This window comes from Salvia miltiorrhiza, chromosome 1 (assembly GCF_028751815.1).
Source record: "Salvia miltiorrhiza cultivar Shanhuang (shh) chromosome 1, IMPLAD_Smil_shh, whole genome shotgun sequence".
Classification (NCBI taxonomy): Eukaryota; Viridiplantae; Streptophyta; class Magnoliopsida; order Lamiales; family Lamiaceae; genus Salvia; species Salvia miltiorrhiza.
The window spans coordinates 13078938-13097453 of NC_080387.1; positions in this window are offsets into that span (position 1 = coordinate 13078938).

Here is an 18516-nt window from a genome sequence, read left to right on the forward strand (position 1 = left end):
TTTCGGCTTTTGCCCACTGAGTATTATGTACTCACGCCCTGCATATATTTCTAAATGTGCAGGCTAAGCAGGGAGGGAGATTGGTCTGGTGCTGGTGGGGGAGAGTTTCAATCGATGTATTTTGAATTTCTATTTTGCCTTTATGATAATAGAGTCTTGATGTGTGAGATACTTAGTTTTCTTCTGAAATCAAGCAATACACTCACGGTTATGTGTCTTCATACATATAATCGGTTCGCCTTTTGCTGCGATACTCTGTATTTTATGCTTCCTTATGAAAAATGAGCTATACCCGCTTTGTTTTTGTTCGTGAAATTCCTGATAATTAAAAAGTAATAACGACGTTGACAATTTTACCCTTGGATTCTTTTATGATGATTTCCTTAACACCTTTTGGTGCGAGCTTCCGCTTGATGCTTGGCCTATACATCTTATCTTTTATTCTTTAAAAATAGTCGTATCGATACTCGTACCCCGCTATTACCAGCGTCGGGATTTCGGGCTGCGACACTAGTCTGAAGATTCCCAACATAGATATTGTTTGCCACTTAATTTAATTGCTATGCAATATCAAATAACTTATCAGATTCTTTAGAAGAGCCAAAAGAAAATATCTAATTTGAAAATGAGCGATCGTTTTGTGATTTCCAATTAATCAAGTTGGTATAGCAAATTATTCATATATAAAGATCTCGAATTCAAGTTTCAATTAACAATTTTTTAAAATAAATTAATAATTAAATAAATAAATTTCAAAATTACTAATGAGACCTAACTCAAGTTGTTGGAAAATAAGAAGAAATATTTTTCCCTTAGTTTTGATGATTCTAAAATCCTTAGTCTTTAATTTTATTTAACTAGATTTTCTTTTGAACTCAACTGTTGGAGTTCAATTTTTTTTGTATATATAGACTTCACTTTCCTGTTAGACCGTAGTCTATTCTTTACCATGATATATTCATAGGTGCCTTACTATCGGTATCGACTTAGTCCTTAGTACCTGAATTTCCCGACCTAAGATAGATTGGGATCCTCCTTCGTAACTCAAATATTGACTAATAACAACGTTGTTCTTATGGATCATATACTTTGAATCGTAAACATACTTCTTTATTCGCGACACAAGGGATACATTACGCACATTCTCAAAGCTTAGCGCTAAAGGAATATTAAATTGAATTAATACTCTAATACCCGATGATCGTTTCTTGGATTATTATTAATTCATCATACAACGATTAATCCCTAACATGCCCCTATGAATTTAACAGCTGCACGTTGGTGTTAGGAATACTTACTTGAAAAGTGTATGCAGAGGCTGTCGATGATCGAATCGAATGACTCCAGTTCTGATCTTCTGAACTGTATCCCGCTCAGCTTTCACCGTTGGATGGACAACGAACTATGAAAGTCCCAAGCTAGAAAACTCCCACACGTTCCTGCGCCTCACAGCTCTCTCGAAAAACCTAATTTTATCAATATGTGTTTCCTGAGAGCTGACAGCTGTATTTTATAATAAAACACAGAAGAGGGGGCACAGGTTTTAGGGTGTTGGGCGAATTCCAGCTCTTCTAGGGCTAGGAGACTTTGGGCCAGTCCAGGGACCAAATACAAGGAATAAAGATGGGCCTCAAATAAATTAATTATCTATGGTTAGCCCAGACCATAATTAATTTATAAATATTAGTTCATTCCACTAGAGAACCAATATTGACTTACCCCTTTATTGCCGGTGATGAGTCGGGGCTTGTATTTAGACTTATTAATCCCCGTATTTAAAATATCCGACATCCATTAATTAATTAGAGCTCTGACAGCTTTAATTAATTAATCTCTTTGTAATCCTTAAGCAGTACCACTCAAAACTTATTATTGCGCCTTAACTTAATCAACCTGCAGGGTTTAACACAATAAACATCATTGAGCTCCTTAAGGGGATGTCATTATCCTTTATCGGATACGAGTACTAATACAGATAATCAAATATCATATATTAACCGCTATCACCCAAGATACAGAGTACTTAAGTTACTATATAACTCTCACGCATAGTAAATCAAAGTGATACACGAATTAACATATATATTCGAAATCTTATTAGTATTAAGATTTTATTAAATCTCCGAGATCTTGATTCTTCACTTAAGTCAGATAGAAGAATACATCTCACTGTGGTCCTATCAATACGTTATGACGTACCAGTATAGATAAGTAGTCAAGACAAACTACATCCATCTATACCGCAGCCTAAAACGATGACTCGTCCTAAAGTCATCTCGGCTGTGATTATATTATATCTCTTAAGGTTAATCCAATTATATGGTCTTCTGTAATCTACAACACACTATATAATCTACTTATATTAGAGATAGAGAACATACATATGCAATCATGAACACAAACAGATAGGAGATTAAAACAGTGAACATATGAATCATTGTATACAAGCATAAAATGTTCTTGCTTTCAGTATACAAATCCAACAAGCTCCCACTTATACTAAAGCAAAACTTTTAGTATACAATGCGTCTAAATACTAGCTATTACACAATCACTTCACTTCTTCTCCCACTCCTCGAGCATGCTTCTCATAGGCTTTTTACGGCAAGCTTTTCGTGAAAGGGTCAGCTAAGTTCGCCAATGTATCAATCTTCTCCACTAGCACATCTCCTCTGCTTACGATTTCTCGTATGATGTGGTACTTTCTCTCTATGTGTTTGGTCGCCTTGTGGCTCATTGGTTCCTTAGAATTTGCCACTGCACCCGAGTTATCACAATAAATTATGATACTCTTAGGCAAATTAGGCACCATTCCTAGATCCAAGAGGTAGTTTTGGAACCATACAACCTCTTTAGCAGCTTCAGAAGCAGCTACATACTCGGCTTTCATAGTGGAGTCTGCAATGCATTTTTGCTTTGCACTCCGCCATGATACGGCTCCACCTCCAAAGGTAAACACATATCCAGAGGTAGATCTCTTCTCATCCCGGTCAGCCTGGAAATCTGAATCGGTATAACCCAAAGGAGTTAGACTGTCTGATTGGTAAACTAGCCTATAATCTCGAGTCCTTATCAGGTACTTGAGAATATGCTTTACCGCAGTCCAGTGTCCTGGTCCAGGGTTTGACTGATATCTTGCAACCATGCCAACGACATAGCAAATATCAGGTCTCGTGCAAAGCATTGCATACATGAGGCTACCTACAGCGGAAGCATATGGTACCTTCCTCATTTCCTCAACCTCACTAGGCGTCTTAGGACACATGTCCTTAGACAAAGGAATGCCATGTCTGAAAGGTAGCAAGCCTTTCTTGGCAGTTTGCATGCTAAAACGAGCAATCACAGTATCAATGTAATACGCTTGAGATAAGCTCAACATCCTTTTCTGGCGATCACGAACAACCTTGATCCCCAGGATGTACGCTGCATCTCCTAAGTCCTTCATTTGAAACTGTTCGGATAACCACTTCTTTATGTCTGATAATAGCTCAACATTGTTGCCAATGAGGAGGATATCATCTACATAAAGTGCAAGGAAAACCACATCGCCATTGGCATCTAAACGGTACACGCAAATTTCGTTTTCACAACTAGTAAATCCATAGGATTTAATAACCTCGTCAAAACGTTTGTTCCATGACCTGGAAGCTTGCTTAAGTCCATAAATGGACTTCTTCAGCTTCCACACAAGATGCTCTTCGCCCTTTTTTACAAACCCTTCGGGTTGCTGCATATAGATGTCCCTTCCTTCTTCAAGGAAATCGTTTAAGAAAGCGGTTTTGACATCCATTTGCCAAATCTCAAGGTTCATGTGGGCTGCTATGGCAAGGAGTATTCGGATTGACTTAAGCATGGCAACCGGCGAAAAGGTTTCATCATAATCTATACCCTGTTCTTGGGTATAACCTTTCGCCACCAGTCTAGCTTTAAAAGCTGCGACTTCGCCATCCGAATCTCGCTTTCTCTTGTATACCCACCTACTACCTATAGCTAAAAAGCCATCAGGTAGTTCAGTTTTCTCGTATACATCCATAGCAGTCATGGATTCTATTTCAGAAACCATGGCGTCGTACAAAGAATCTGCATCTAGATCTTCCATCGCTTGTCTAAAGTTATCAGGGTCGACATCCTTTTGTTCATCAACAGGAAGAAGATCTGAAGACTCTCCCAAGAACATAAATCGATCGGGTTGAATTACAACCCTCCCACTACGACGAAGCAGTGGTGGTACAGTTGTGACAATGGTTTGTGCAGTATCATGTGGTGCATTTACTTGCACACTTGGCTGGGGTGATGGAATCGCCTGTCCATTGCCTTCGATTTCTTGAAGGACAATCTCGGACTTAGAGTTGTGTTTATCTATATAATCTTGTTCCAAGAATCGTGCGTTGGTGCTAACAACCACTTTCTAATCCTTAGGATTATAGAAATAACCACCTTTCGTTCCCTTAGGATACCCTACAAACAACATTACTTCACATCTAGGTTCCAATTTCTTCGCTTCCTTGTCTAGCACGTATGCAGGACAACCCCATATCTTTATATGGCTTAAGCTGGGCTGGCGCCCTGACCATAACTCGATAGGAGTTTTAGGAACCGATTTGGAAGGTACTAAATTTAGCAAGTAAACCGCTGTTTCCAAGGCATATCCCCAGAACGAAATAGGCAATGATGCATAACTCATCATTGATTGTACCATTTCCAAAAGAGTTCTGTTTCTTCTTTCTGCTACACCGTTCTATTGGGGGGTACCCGGTGCAGTCAATTGGGATGTAATGCCAAAATCTGACAAGTATTGCAAAAATTCGTTTCCGAGGTATTCGCCACCGCGATCAGACCGCAATGACTTGATAGATTTACCCGTTCTCTTCTCCACCTCTGCCTTGAATTCTTTGAATTTCTCAAAGCATTCAGACTTGCGTTGAAGTAGGTAAATATACCCAAATCTTGAGTAATCGTCAATGAAAGTGACAAAATACTCATACCCTCCACGAGCTTTTGTGGACATCGGTCCAAACAAGTCAGAGTGAATCAATTCTAACACATGTGAGGCCCTATTCCCCTTGGCCTTAAAAGGCCTTGCCGTCATCTTTCCTTCTATATAGGATTCACAGGTTCTAAATGGAACAACTTGAAAGTCTTTCAAGATTCCAATTGACACGAGCCTTTAGATCCTATTTAGATTGATATGGCCTAACCTTAGGTGTCACGCATGTGTATATTGTTCATGAGAATAATATTTCCTCTTATTCGGATTAGGACAGATTTGTGATGTAGATGCAACATGGACAGAATTCTTAATTGGACATGTAATAGTATAGAGAGAGTTATTCAAAATTCCAGAACAAATAGTCATGTTATTTTTCATGATAGAGACATCTCTATCAAAAGTAACAAAATATCCATCCAAAAACAACGTTGAAACAGAAATTATGTTCCGCCGAAAATACAGCACATATAAAATATCTCTCAAAACTAAAATGTCATCACCAAAACATAAAGATAAATCTCCAATAGCAACAGCTGCGACCTTCGACGCATTGCCCATGGAGATGGTGATCTCTTCACTTTCTAGACTCCTTATCGGCTTGAAGCCCTGCAAGGTGTAACAAACATGGTCAGTTGCCCCCGTATCCACTACCCATGAATGAGTAGAAAACGAAGCTAAACATGTTTCTGTTACTAGAACTTGTGACGTACCTTGTCCTTTTGCCTTGAGCACCGGACAATCTTTCTTCCAGTGCCCAGTTTTGCCGCACTTGAAGCACTTTCCCTTTCCACTTAGCTTCTTTACACCGCCAGTTGGGCCAACTGCCTTACCACTCCCACTAGCTTTCTTGCCACCTTTGCCATTTGGACCTTTACGCTTCTTTTTCCCATCTTTCGACGAAGAAGCAAGTTCCTTGGCAGCGACAAGCACTTCTTTCCTATTGCCCAAGACTCCCTCTGCCGTAACTAGAGCATTCAACAACTCATTAAGAGTATAGTTGACCTTGCCCATAACGACATTGAGACGGAAGTTCTCAAAGGATTTGAGGAGAGTGTTCAGAATGATATCGATCTTGGCTTCGCCTTCGATACCTCCTCCGAGCAAGTCGAGCCTGTCAAATAGATTTATCATGTTCATGACATGCTCGTGCACAGAATTGCCCTCGCTCATCTTACATGCTAAGATTTCTCTCATCATGTTAAAGCGAGCAGATCTCTTGGACTCTCCATAAACCTCAGAGAGGTTAAGTGATTTATGCCTAATTGTTCTAATTTTGGGGGTTTTCATGTGCATATTTTAAGTTAAATCTTCTGGAAATTGGTGCGTTTTATGGTCTATTTTATGTTTTGCAGGAGATTTAGGTCTTATAGATGAAGAGTGCAAATTTTGGAGAATTTGGGCTAAGAATTGTGTTTATGTGCATATTCTGGCGCGTCAGAGAAGTCAGGCCAGAAAAGTCAGACCAGAGAAGTCAGGCAGAGTGTCGAAGCGCCAGAGGAATCGATACGCCAGAGAAGTCACTTCGCAGCTGGAATCATGCATGCCAGCGAAATCAAAGCCAGAGAAACCGAGAGTCAGAGAACTCAAGTGCGCCAGACCGTTGGCGTGACCCATTCCTCTGGCGATAGCCATTCCTCTGGCGAGAGCCGCGATTTCCGTCAGAGTGGAGATTACTTCCAGAGCGCGCATCACAGCTGGACTTACCTTCCTTTGCACGATTCTATTCCTTTTAGAGTCCGGCTTTGCATGGCAACTTTCATGGTGATCCAGAAGGATTTGAAGTCTATAAATAGGGTCATACTTTTCATTGTAAAAAAATCCAATCAATCCCTTGCCCTAGTTTTAGACGCCATCTTTGCAATCTGTTGGCATCCGAAGCTTAGGAATTTACTTGCTTTCATAGTTTTTCATAGTTTTCAAATTCATTGTTTTAAGTTAGATTTCAATTCGGTTTTTAGTTTATTCTTGGATTGTGATTGCATGACACAATTACACGTTCAAGACATTTACGGTATTTCGTATTTAAATTCAATTTATTTCCGTTTAATCATGTTTATGTTTTTCATTCATGTTTATGCTTTCATTTCAATTATGCAATTTAAATTATGCACTTTAGTTTCACGTCTAGATTAGAAGTCTTTAAATTTACAAGTATTTAATTCCTTAAGTTAGATTGAATTCGAGTTGTTTAAATTATTGCCTAGGTTAAGTTTAATTTCAATTTACATTTAAGTTTAAGTTTCAGTTTTTAAAATCAAACTCTTTACTGCTTTCTTTTTATTGTTTTTCCTACGATACTACTAGAAGCCCTTAAAGACTTTCCTTGTGAGATCGACTTGGGTTAGCTTATCACTGCTAGGATGTCCTTGTTTTATTGCAAGTCAACTTAGAGGTGTTTAGGTTGAGTCAAATTTTGGCGCCGTTGTCGGGGAAAGTTTTAGGCATTTTAGTTGTGTCGTTTTTACTTGCTTTATTTAATTCCAGTTTTTCTCGTGTTTGTTTTTACGTCTTCCACCCGGTGCGTTTTATCCGTGTGTTAAGTGTTGTGTATGCAGGGACGCCGTAGTCTAAAAAGAAAACTAACGTCCCCGCTGGATAATACTCGGACACATACCAGAGGAACGGTGAATTCTCTGGCACATACCAGAGCAGACGCTTTATATTCTGACTCTGACTCCGAGGACAGCGCTGCAAGCCCTGCCAATTCCAGTTCTGACTTTGAGCTTGACGTTCCAGAGCAGACCGTAGTAGGGGAGGAAGCCAGCTCTGACCAGCCAGAGCAGACCACAGCCACGGCAGAACACACTAAGGAGGAAGAGGTCAGCTCCGCCAATTTTCGCACTGAGCAGTATTTACACGAGGAGAAAGAAGTCATGGCTCAAAACATAGAGTACATGGGAGACTTCACCAGGCCGGTGATTGGAGATACCAACACGTCGGCAATCGTGCTCCCACTGCTGTGAGAAACTACAATATCAAACCAAATGACTCGAATTTGCTGCCGGTGTTCCACGGGATGCCAAGCGAGGATGCGCTGCAATTCATCCGAGATTTTTGCACCCAAGTGCAAACGATTCCTCTGCTTACTCTCACAGAGGATCAAGTCAAGCTCAAGTGCTTCCCCTATGCACTTAAGGACCGGGCGAGGACATGGATGCTATCTCTGCCGCCCAACTCTATCACTACATGGGGAGATGCTTGTGAAAAATTCATGCTGAAATACTACCCAAGCCACAAAACACAGGAGCTGAGAACAAAAATAATGGAGTTCACCCAAGGAGCGGATGAGCCTTTGCATGAAGCTAGGGAGAGATATGAAGAACTCCTCCGTCAATGCCCTCAACATCAATTCACTAATGTTATGTTGATGCAGTTCTTCTACGATGGGTTAGTGCAAACTGCTCAATTTATGGTGGACAGCACGGCAGGAGGAAACATAGCTCGGAAGACTACGGCAGATCTGAAAGAGATTTTCAAGACTTTGGCCGAAAGTTCCCAACAGAAGTCAGTCCGTGGACGGAGAGTGGAGGCTAGTGCCGTGACAAATCAGTTCGAGATGCAGCAGCAATTGGCCTCGATCATGCGAGAAGTCCAACAGCTCAAGATGGAAAAGATGGAAAATTCTCCAGTTCAGAGCTCAGCGCCGCCGATGTCAACTCAGCCGAATCCAGTTCTGCCAATGTCAACTCCGCAGAACCCAGCCATGCAGTATGTTGAGTCGTGTGGTATCTGTGGAGATTTCAGCCATGGAGCTAATGAGTGCCATAGAATGGGAGAGTTTACCCCGGAAGGACAAGCTGAAGTCTATGCAGCACAAGGATTCCGAACCTACAATCAAGTGCAGAACAGACCATATGGCCAGAGCATGAACAGGCCGGGAAGTTTCATGGTCAACCTGCTCAGACGCATCAAGCTCTTGCTGTAAGTGTTCTTTGCAGTGGTAAAATGGTGGATAACAAAGTGGAGGTTCCTAATTTGACCAGCGCAGAGCAGCCGAGATCTGCTTTGACCAGCGCAGAGCAGCCGAACTCTACCTTGACCAGCGCAGAGCAGCCGAGATCTGCTTTCACCAGCGCAGAGCAGCCAAGCTCTACCGTGACCAGAGCAGAGCTGCCGAGTTCTGTCCAGCCTAGACCAGAGTTGCCGAGCTTAGAGCTGACCAGCCCGACTGATGGAGAGACGGCAGACAAGCAAAAGGAAGGAGAGAAGGAGAAGGAGGTCAAGCTCCACAAAGCTACTGCACCATATCGACCACCGATTCCTTTTCCGAACAGATTGAGAAACGAGAAGGAGGACCATCAGTTTGAAGAATTCTACAACATGTTGGCCAAGGTAAATGTGAATTTGCCTCTTCTTGATGTGATCCGAAATGTGCCTGCATATGTGAAATTCTTCAAGGAATTGGCATCCAACAAAAGAAGGTTCGGTGACAATGAGAAGGTGTTGGTCTCCGAAGTTGTAAACGCAATCATGCAGCAATCTTTGCCACCCAAGCAACGCGATCCAGGTAGTTTTGTGATTAATATTGCTTTGGGAAATGGTAAGGAAGCCACGGGTATGTTGGATCTGGGGGCTGGGATTAACTTGATGCCTTACTCTATTTTTCAACAATTAGAGTTAGGTAATTTAAAATCTACTCGCATGTGCCTCCAACTTGCTGATAGGTCCGTCAGGTATCCCCGTGGTATAGTAGAAGATATCCTAGTTAGAGTCGGGGGTTTGATAGTGCCCGTTGATTTTGTCGTACTGGAGATAGGGGATGTGCACGAGAATGGTAGAGATCACACCTTGCTATTAGGAAGGCCCTTTATGGCGACCACTAACACGTTGATTGATGTCAAAAATGGAACTATTAAAATGTCAGTGTTGGGGGAGTCAGTGTCTTTCTCAGTGCATGAAAATCGGGCTATGCCTTCGGCTAACCTTATGAATGAATGCTCATATATAGATGCTATTAATGGCTTGGTTGAGAATGTATTTTTACAGGAGCAGGAATGCGAGAAAGTTTGCGCTGGATCAGCAGACATGGAAGAACTAGCTCGGGAAGCTGAAGAGTTCGACGCTGCTCTGACGCGGGAGCTTCGCTGCTCTGACTTCAGCCCTGGCAGCGCTGACCTGCCCAGCAGCCCTGCACTTCCCAAACCTGCATTGCCCAGCGTTGAGGAGGAACAGGTGGGGGCAAAGAAACCAGCACTCGAATTGAAGGAACTCCCAACCAATCTCAAGTACGTCTTTTTAGAAGACGGAAATGAGAAGCCAGTCATCATCTCGTCTACTCTGACTCTAGAGTAAGAAGCGGCGCTGCTCGAGGTGTTGAAGAGAAACAAAGCAGCGCTGGGATGGAGCATAGGTGACATACGTGGCATTAGTCCAGCCACATGCATGCACAGGATCAACCTAGAAGAAGGAGCTACACCCAAGAGAGATGCCCAGCGACGCTTGAACCCTATGCTGATGGAGGTTGTGCGCAAGGAAATCCTTAAGCTTCTTGCCGGAGGGATTATCTATTCAGTCGCCCATAGTGAGTGGGTGAGCCCGGTGCATGTCGTGCCAAAGAAAGGAGGAATGACGGTTGTGCGCAATGACAAGATGGAGTTGGTACCGACGCGTCCTACCACGGGATGGCGGATGTGCGTCGACTACAAGAAACTCAATGCCGTCACCAAAAAGGATCACTTCCCTCTTCCTTTTGTTGATCAAATGTTAGATCGTTTAGCAGGACATGATTTTTATTGTTTTCTAGATGGTTTGTCAGGATACTACCAAATCGTAATCGCACCGGAAGATCAAGTCAAGACTGCCTTCACCACGCCTTTTGGGACATTTGCATGGAAGAGGATGTCGTTCGGATTGTGCAATGCACCCGGGACGTTTCAACGATGCATGATGTCCATATTCTCTGATATGATTGGTAAATTCGTGGAGGTTTTTATGGATAATTTTTCGGTTTTTGGGCAGTCCTTTCGTGATTGTTTGACTAAGATTGATGTAGTGTTGAAAAGGTGTATTGAAAGTGGCCTAACCTTGAGTTGGGAAAAGAGTCATTTCATGGTTACTCGCGGAATTGTCTTGGGTCATGTGGTGTCTAAGCATGGACTAGAGGTTGACAGAGCTAAGGTGGAGGTAATCCAAAAGTTGCCACCCCCTATTGATGTCAAAGGGATTAGGAGTTTCTTAGGTCACGCCAGTTTTTATCGACGTTTCATTAAAGATTTCTCTAAAATTAGCCAACCTCTATGCAAACTGCTAGCTCAGGACGTTTCTTTTAATTTTGATGACTCTTGCATGCATGCCTTTGAAACATTAAAACTTAAGTTAAGTTCTGCCCCGATTGTGATTGCACCTAATTGGTCATTACCCTTTGAGATCATGTGTGATGCGTCTAACTCTGCTGTAGGAGCGGTGCTAGGTCAGCGTGTGGATAGGATGTTACGTGTGATTTACTATGCTAGTTTAACCCTGAATAGCGCACAAGTAAATTACACCACTACTGAAAAAGAGATGCTTGCTGTGGTCTTTGCCTTAGATAAATTTCGAGCATATATCATTGGGTCTAAGGTCATTGTCCATAGTGACCATGCTGCACTTCGCTATTTGATGACTAAACCTCAGGCTAAAGCTCGTCTCATCCGTTGGGTCTTACTGTTGAAAGAGTTTGATGTAGAGATCAGGGATAGGAAAGGGAGCGAGAATCACGTAGCTGACCACCTTTCCCGATTGAATAAAAATCTGCTAGAATCGAGTCGCAATTGCGTCCCTGAATCTTTTCCTTTCGAGCATACATATGCATTAACCTTTGATAAGAGCAGCACTGTCGAGATCTACTCTGCCCAAGCCAGAGCAGAGGAGTCGAATACCAGAGCAGCGGAGTCGATACCAGAGCAGATGAGCCGACATCTCCAGCGCAGAATCAAAGCCAGCTCTACTCTGGCCATCTCTGCCGAGATCACTTCTACCAGCCTTGCCGAACTCAGCGATGCTCAGAGCAGCCCTGCGAGCGCCGAGCCCTGGTATGCAGATATTGTCAATTACTTAGTTTGTGGTATTCTACAGCCTGAGCTGACATCGCAAGAAAGAAAGAGATTTTCAGCTCAATGCAGGCACTATTATTGGGAGATTCCTCACCTTTTCAGCGTGGCCCTCTCCACTCTGCCATAGACTGTGAATTCCCCTCTTCACCACCTCGCACGATGCTTCAGTTTCTCAATGCCGATAATCAGGGACATTTTTCTTAACTCTTCTTATTTCTTTTGTGCCCTGAGGACATGGCATGCTTTAAGTGTGGGGGGGTGTTTTATTGTGCTTATGTTTTCAATTGGGCGACATTAGTCTTTCTATGCTTAGTTTTTGGTCTTGAATCTTGCTAGTTTGTATGAATTTGTGGAAGAGTAGATGGTTTTCGATGCGAATTTCGGGTTTTGTGAATGAATGGTGGTTATTCTTGTTTTACTCTTGATATATGTTTCTTGTTTGTGCAAAGAATTTGAGTTTTGTTCCAACACGATTATAAGTTAGTAAAACGTGATTTGTCCGGTAGATGCTAGAAGGAGTGTTGTCATTGTGATTGCCTACGATCGTATCTTATTTGAAAAATGTTGGACGAATTGCCAGCTTCAAAATTCAAAATCGCCAGCTCTGAAACATCTGGCCTGTTCTGAAATGTGATAGCTATGAGTCTCTGCTCCTCTAGTCTAACTATGAGCATGGGAAACCACGTGAAAAGACTTTGGATTACATCCAAATGGTTTTTATTTCATGAATTATGGCTCAACTGTCGAAAATCTTAAGCACACAAAGTGTGAAAAATGGTGATATTGATTATAAAGGCGATCACATTAGGGAATTCACTTCTAGCGGAGAATTGGATCTGATCGAATTACTTACATTACTCTTTTGTTTCTTCTTAAACTTTGAGTTACTTGCATAATCGAGAGATGTGTGTTGATTGTAAAATTTTGAATTGACTTTGTGAATGTTGGATGGAAATTAGCATTGTTGAAATCAATCTCTTCCTAGGATTCATACGGATTTTGCTTGAGGACAAGCAAAAGGCTAAGTGTGGGGGGTTGATTTATGCCTAATTGTTCTAATTTTGGGGGTTTTCATGTGCATATTTTAAGTTAAATCTTCTGGAAATTGGCGCGTTTTATGGTCTATTTTATGTTTTGCAGGAGATTTAGGTCTTATAGATGAAGAGTGCAAATTTTGGAGAATTTGGGCTAAGAATTGTGTTTATGTGCATATTCTGGCACGTCAGAGAAGTCAGGCCAGAAAAGTCAGACCAGAGAAGTTAGGCCAGAGAAGTCAGGCCAGAGAAATCAGGCAGAGTGTCGAAGCGCCAGAGGAATCGATACGCCAGAGAAGTCACTTCGCAGCTGGAATCATGCATGCCAGCGAAATCAAAGCCAGAGAAACCGAGAGTCAGAGAACTCAAGTGCGCCAGAGCGGAAGCCATTCCGTTGGCGTGACCCATTCCTCTGGCGATAGCCATTCCTCTGGCGAGAGCCGCGATTTCCGTCAGAGTGGAGATTACTTCCAGAGCGCGCATCACAGCTGGACTTACCTTCCTTTGCACGATTCTATTCCTTTTAGAGTCTGGCTTTGCATGGCAACTTTCATGGTGATCCAGAAGGATTTGAAGTCTATAAATAGGGCCATACTTTTCATTGTAAAAAAATCCAATCAATCCCTTGCCCTAGTTTTAGACGCCATCTTTGCAATCTGTTGGCATCCGAAGCTTAGGAATTTACTTGCTTTCATAGTTTTTCATAGTTTTCAAATTCATTGTTTTAAGTTAGATTTCAATTCGGTTTTTAGTTTATTCTAGATTAGAAGTCTTTAAATTTACAAGTATTTAATTCCTTAAGTTAGGTTGAATTCGAGTTGTTTAAATTATTGCCTAGGTTAAGTTTAAGTTCAATTTACATTTAAGTTTAAGTTTCAGTTTTTAAAATCAAACTCTTTACTGCTTTCTTTTTATTGTTTTTCCTACGATACTACTAGAAGCCCTTAAAGACTTTCCTTGTGAGATCGACTTGGGTTAGCTTATCACTGCTAGGATGTCCTTGTTCTATTGCAAGTCAACTTAGAGGTGTTTAGGTTGAGTCATTCAGCATGATGCCAGCCGCATCAACCTGTCACGACCGGACCTAATTAAGGATAACTAAGTCGGGGAAACCGTGACGAAGGGAGGGAGATTAGAAGCGGGGATAGAAAGGGGCGTGAATAATTAATGAAGGATCGGACTCAACTCAATGTTAATAATATAGTGAAGGATCGAACTTAATCATCGACGGTGAAGGGGACATTTATAAATTATTGTTGTTTAAACATAAGGACTCGAATAACTTGTACACTAGGATGAATCCGACTTGACTTATAAGACATAATACTCGAGAGTACGCAGCGGATTAACAATATCTGAACTACATGTATGGAGACATGTATCCAAGAGTTCATTTAATAAACTTATGACAAAAGCTCCACTCGTCACTTCATCTTCATCAGCCACTGCTCAACCTGCACATTTAGAAATATATGCAGGGCTGAGTACAAGAGTACTCAGTGGGCACGTATGCCTAAATATAAAATACATGCTTCATAAAACTGTAAATTGTCATGCCATCATAAACAGTACAACAAGGGAGTTTTCGTGAAATAGGCCCAAGCTTACTAAATTCTTTCGTGATACTTAAAGTTCGTATGCGCAGACTAAGTTCTCTCGTCATCTATCATATCTGGAACTATGTGCCGGAGAGGTGGCCACCTCTTACGGACACTTGACTGGCCAACCCGCTAGATGACTCATGGTCCCTCGTGTACACTAGTCAAGGCAGGATAACTATCAACTGCTCAAGACCCGAATTCGATTACATCATTGGCAAAGCAAAAGCAGATAGATATCATACTAGAACTGAAACATTTTATGGCAAGACAATACTCGAAATAACTTTCATTCGAAGATTTTGTCATGAAATAACTTGCTTGATTGTAACATTTAAACTCATTTGATATATATGAAAGTAATGCCCACCTGATAGCAAAGCTTTGCTTCAGTTCAAGAACTCCTTGACTAGCTCTTACTCTTGCGCTTTAACCTTTAAAGCGAGAACATAAGGTCAAACCTTAGCTCGATGAAAATTCTCAAATAAATGAGAATGCGTAATATGAATATGCATGATTCATATTCCGTTAATAAACCAATTAACCCAACTAGGTACCATCCCATGAAGTCAAGTGATTAACTACAATGATTCGTTCTCATTAGGGTGTTCTCCCCTCTCTCTCTCTCTCTCTCTCTCTTGGTCTCTTCTTCGCTCTCTGCCCTGGAGGTCAGCTCTGGCCTCTAAGTCAGCTCTGGCTGAGTTTGCTCTGTGGCGAAGTGATTCCTCTGGGCGGAACGATTCCTCTTGGTGAAAGTGATTCCTCTGGCGATGTGATTCTTCTGGCCATTCCTCTGGCGAAGCAATTTCTCTGGCGAGGCGATTTCTCTGGCGATTCCTCTGGCGAGGCGATTCCTCTGGACTGGAAGACTCAGCTCTGCTGGCCTCGTCCCCTCTGGTCTCGGCCCCGCTGGACTCGTCCCCTCTGGACTTGTCCTTGCTGGACTTGTCCTCGCTGGACTCGTCCCCGCTGGACTTGTCCTCGCTGGACTCGTCCCCTCTGGACTTGTCCTCGCTGGACTCGTCCCCTCTGGACTTGTCCTCGTTGGACTCGTCCCCGCTGGACTTGTCCTCGCTGGACTCGTCCCCTCTGGACTTGTCCTCGTTGGACTTGTCCCCGCTGGACTTGTCCCCTCTGGACTTGTCCTCGCTGGTCTGGGAAGAGCGACGGGGACTCCAGTTTTTAAAACCAGACATCTCCGTCCTTATCTCGTCTCGATTCTCACTCGTATACAGACCCTAAACTCTACCTATGTGAGCATGCTGTGATTATTCACGTTCGTCTACATTTAAAGCTAAAGTTCTCGTCGTTCATCAAGGTTTTAGGTTGTAGGTTCCACTAAGACGTGACTTAACATGCTTTTTGTTCATTCGTTTACAGCCCATAAAACATGATCCCTGTGAGTGTGATGCATGCCGATTGGAGTAGCAACAAAGGTCGAAGGTTACCTTGGTATCTCACGTGCTTTGGTTGGGTAAAGAACGATGGTTTCTCTCTCGCTTTTTCGAGCGTCGAGGTGTAAACTTGTTCAAGTCGGCAGCAAGAATCTCGCTCTACTCCCCGTCGTGAGCAAGGCGTCGAGAGAGATGAAACTCCTCGCTGTTGCTGCCGAAACTCTAAGTGTTGGAAGAGAAGGGGTGGCTCAAGGATTGAAGGGTGAATTTATAGTTGGAGCTCGGCTGTGTGCACTTGAGTGCTGAAGGGAGAGCATAGGCTGAGATAGGGTGCAGCAGGTGAGGTGGCGTGAGGCCTTTCGATTTCCCGGCCAATGGGAGGAGCTGCTGCTGCAGTCTTGGCGTGCGGCTTTTCGGCTGCCCGGCCAATGGGAGGAGAGCTGCTGCTGCTGCAGCTTGCGTGGGAGGCCTTTCGGCTGCCCAGCCAATGGCTGTTGCTGGAGTTGCAAAGTTTGTGACATAGTCATCATAATATAGCACTTGGCCATATTATTAGACTTGTGCCACCTTTTATGCGCCTCACGTTCCGCATCGGTTGACGCGTCAGTTAGGGCAGCAGGACGTGGAGTGGTAAGCACAAAACTGTGCTCCTCAGCGTCAAGAATATACATTATGTGGCGTTTCCATTCGGTATAGTTAGGACCGGTGAGAGGATTGTTTGCAAGAATAGAGATGATTGGAGACATAGACATATCTGAAAGTAAACAATTAAACATGTAAGAACATGAAGCAAATAATTCGTAATAATAATATTGTAACCTTTTGATAAAAACAATATTAAAGAAACCTTCAACCGCTCAAAGAATCCCATATGCAAGCCACGCTGTGTGGACGTTTACACACGAACTCCTCAACCAGACTATTCACCTAGTCATTTAATTTCCATCCATGTCAACTTAACCTTTTGACAAAGGAAATTAATAGTTGGCACCTTAACTAGACCATATCATCATCAAGAAGGGACTCCTCGGGGAGTTGTACATTGTACTTGATATGATATCTAAGCATTGATCGACCACAGTTTAACCTTAAAAATTAAATTCTCGAAATTGACATACTCACTAGGACCATGCCGCTTTCAATTTAATTTTCTTGGTTATCTTATTTAAATTCCATTCTCCAAAGTACTTGTGAAAATCATACAAGTAAGCCACGCTGTGTGGACGTTTACTGCATAACTCCCACTACTTTAATGGATTTAAATATTTTTAATAGAAACCTCTTCTGACAAACTTATGAAGAACAAATATGAAGTAAGCCACGCTGTGTGGACGTTTACTCACATTGCTAATCACTTTGTCTAGAGACCGCATGTGGAGGTCTATAAAATAATTTTCAATTGTTTAAAAATTATTAAAACTGCTTAGTCATTTTTCTGTCAAAAGGTTTGTTCATGCTCAAGCACATAATCCTAAACATGCTTATCTAGAACGCAACATGTAAAACATGCTAGCATAATTCTAAAACATGCTTAAGAAAATGATAAACCTACTATCATGCTTCTCTAAGCGCAGTTAATAAACACATATTAACAAGCAAAGACATAGAAAAACAGGTAAAGAGCATAAGGGATAAAACACCACGGCATGCAAAGAACAGAAATAAAGAATTAAAATTCTCCGTGACCCATTCGTGGAATCCCAACATCTATTCTATTTAAATTAAAACAGAAAAGAAAGCCCAAAAACTTAAAACTTGGCCCGAACACTTCATCCGGCCCGTCTTTGGAAAAGCTAGGGTTTGGGCCCCCTAGGGTTTGAGATACACAGCTAGGGTTTCCAAACCCTAGCTGCCGCCGCCACCTCCCATAGCAGCCCGGCGTGCCAGCCTCCAGCGCGAGCAGCAGCCCGGTCGGCAGCCCTCCAGCGGCGTTCAGCAGCAGCAACAGTCGGCAGCGCTCGGCGCCTCCAGCAGCAGCAGCAACGAAGCCGATCCAGTGCGCGGCAACAGCAGCGGCAGCGCGTCGCCCGCCGGGCGTGCAGTGCGCAGAGCGCGCTGGCGCGGCTCCGGGCGCGCACCGCCCCTACCGGCTGTCTCCTTGCCTGCTCGCCCAGCCCGCAGCAGCCCCTCGCGCATGGCGTGCACGGCAGCCTGACCAGGCGCGTGCGGCGTACGACACGCAAGCGGTCGTGCGCGCGCTGCCCTCGGCACCGGTATCCTTGCCGTACCGCACCCGGCACGCCTCCTACACCGTTGTTTCGTCGTTGATTCATCGTCGTTCTCGTCTCGTTCCTCAGTTTTACAGATTAGAAAGGAAAAACAAATACAATTTGAAATCCTAATCTAACCACGGATTTATCTCGTGGTGAAAAACAATTACAACGTCAAAACGATGTATCCCACGAATCAACAGACCACTTAGAATAACAGCAGTAAAAACAATGCACATTATTAATCGTACATAAATTA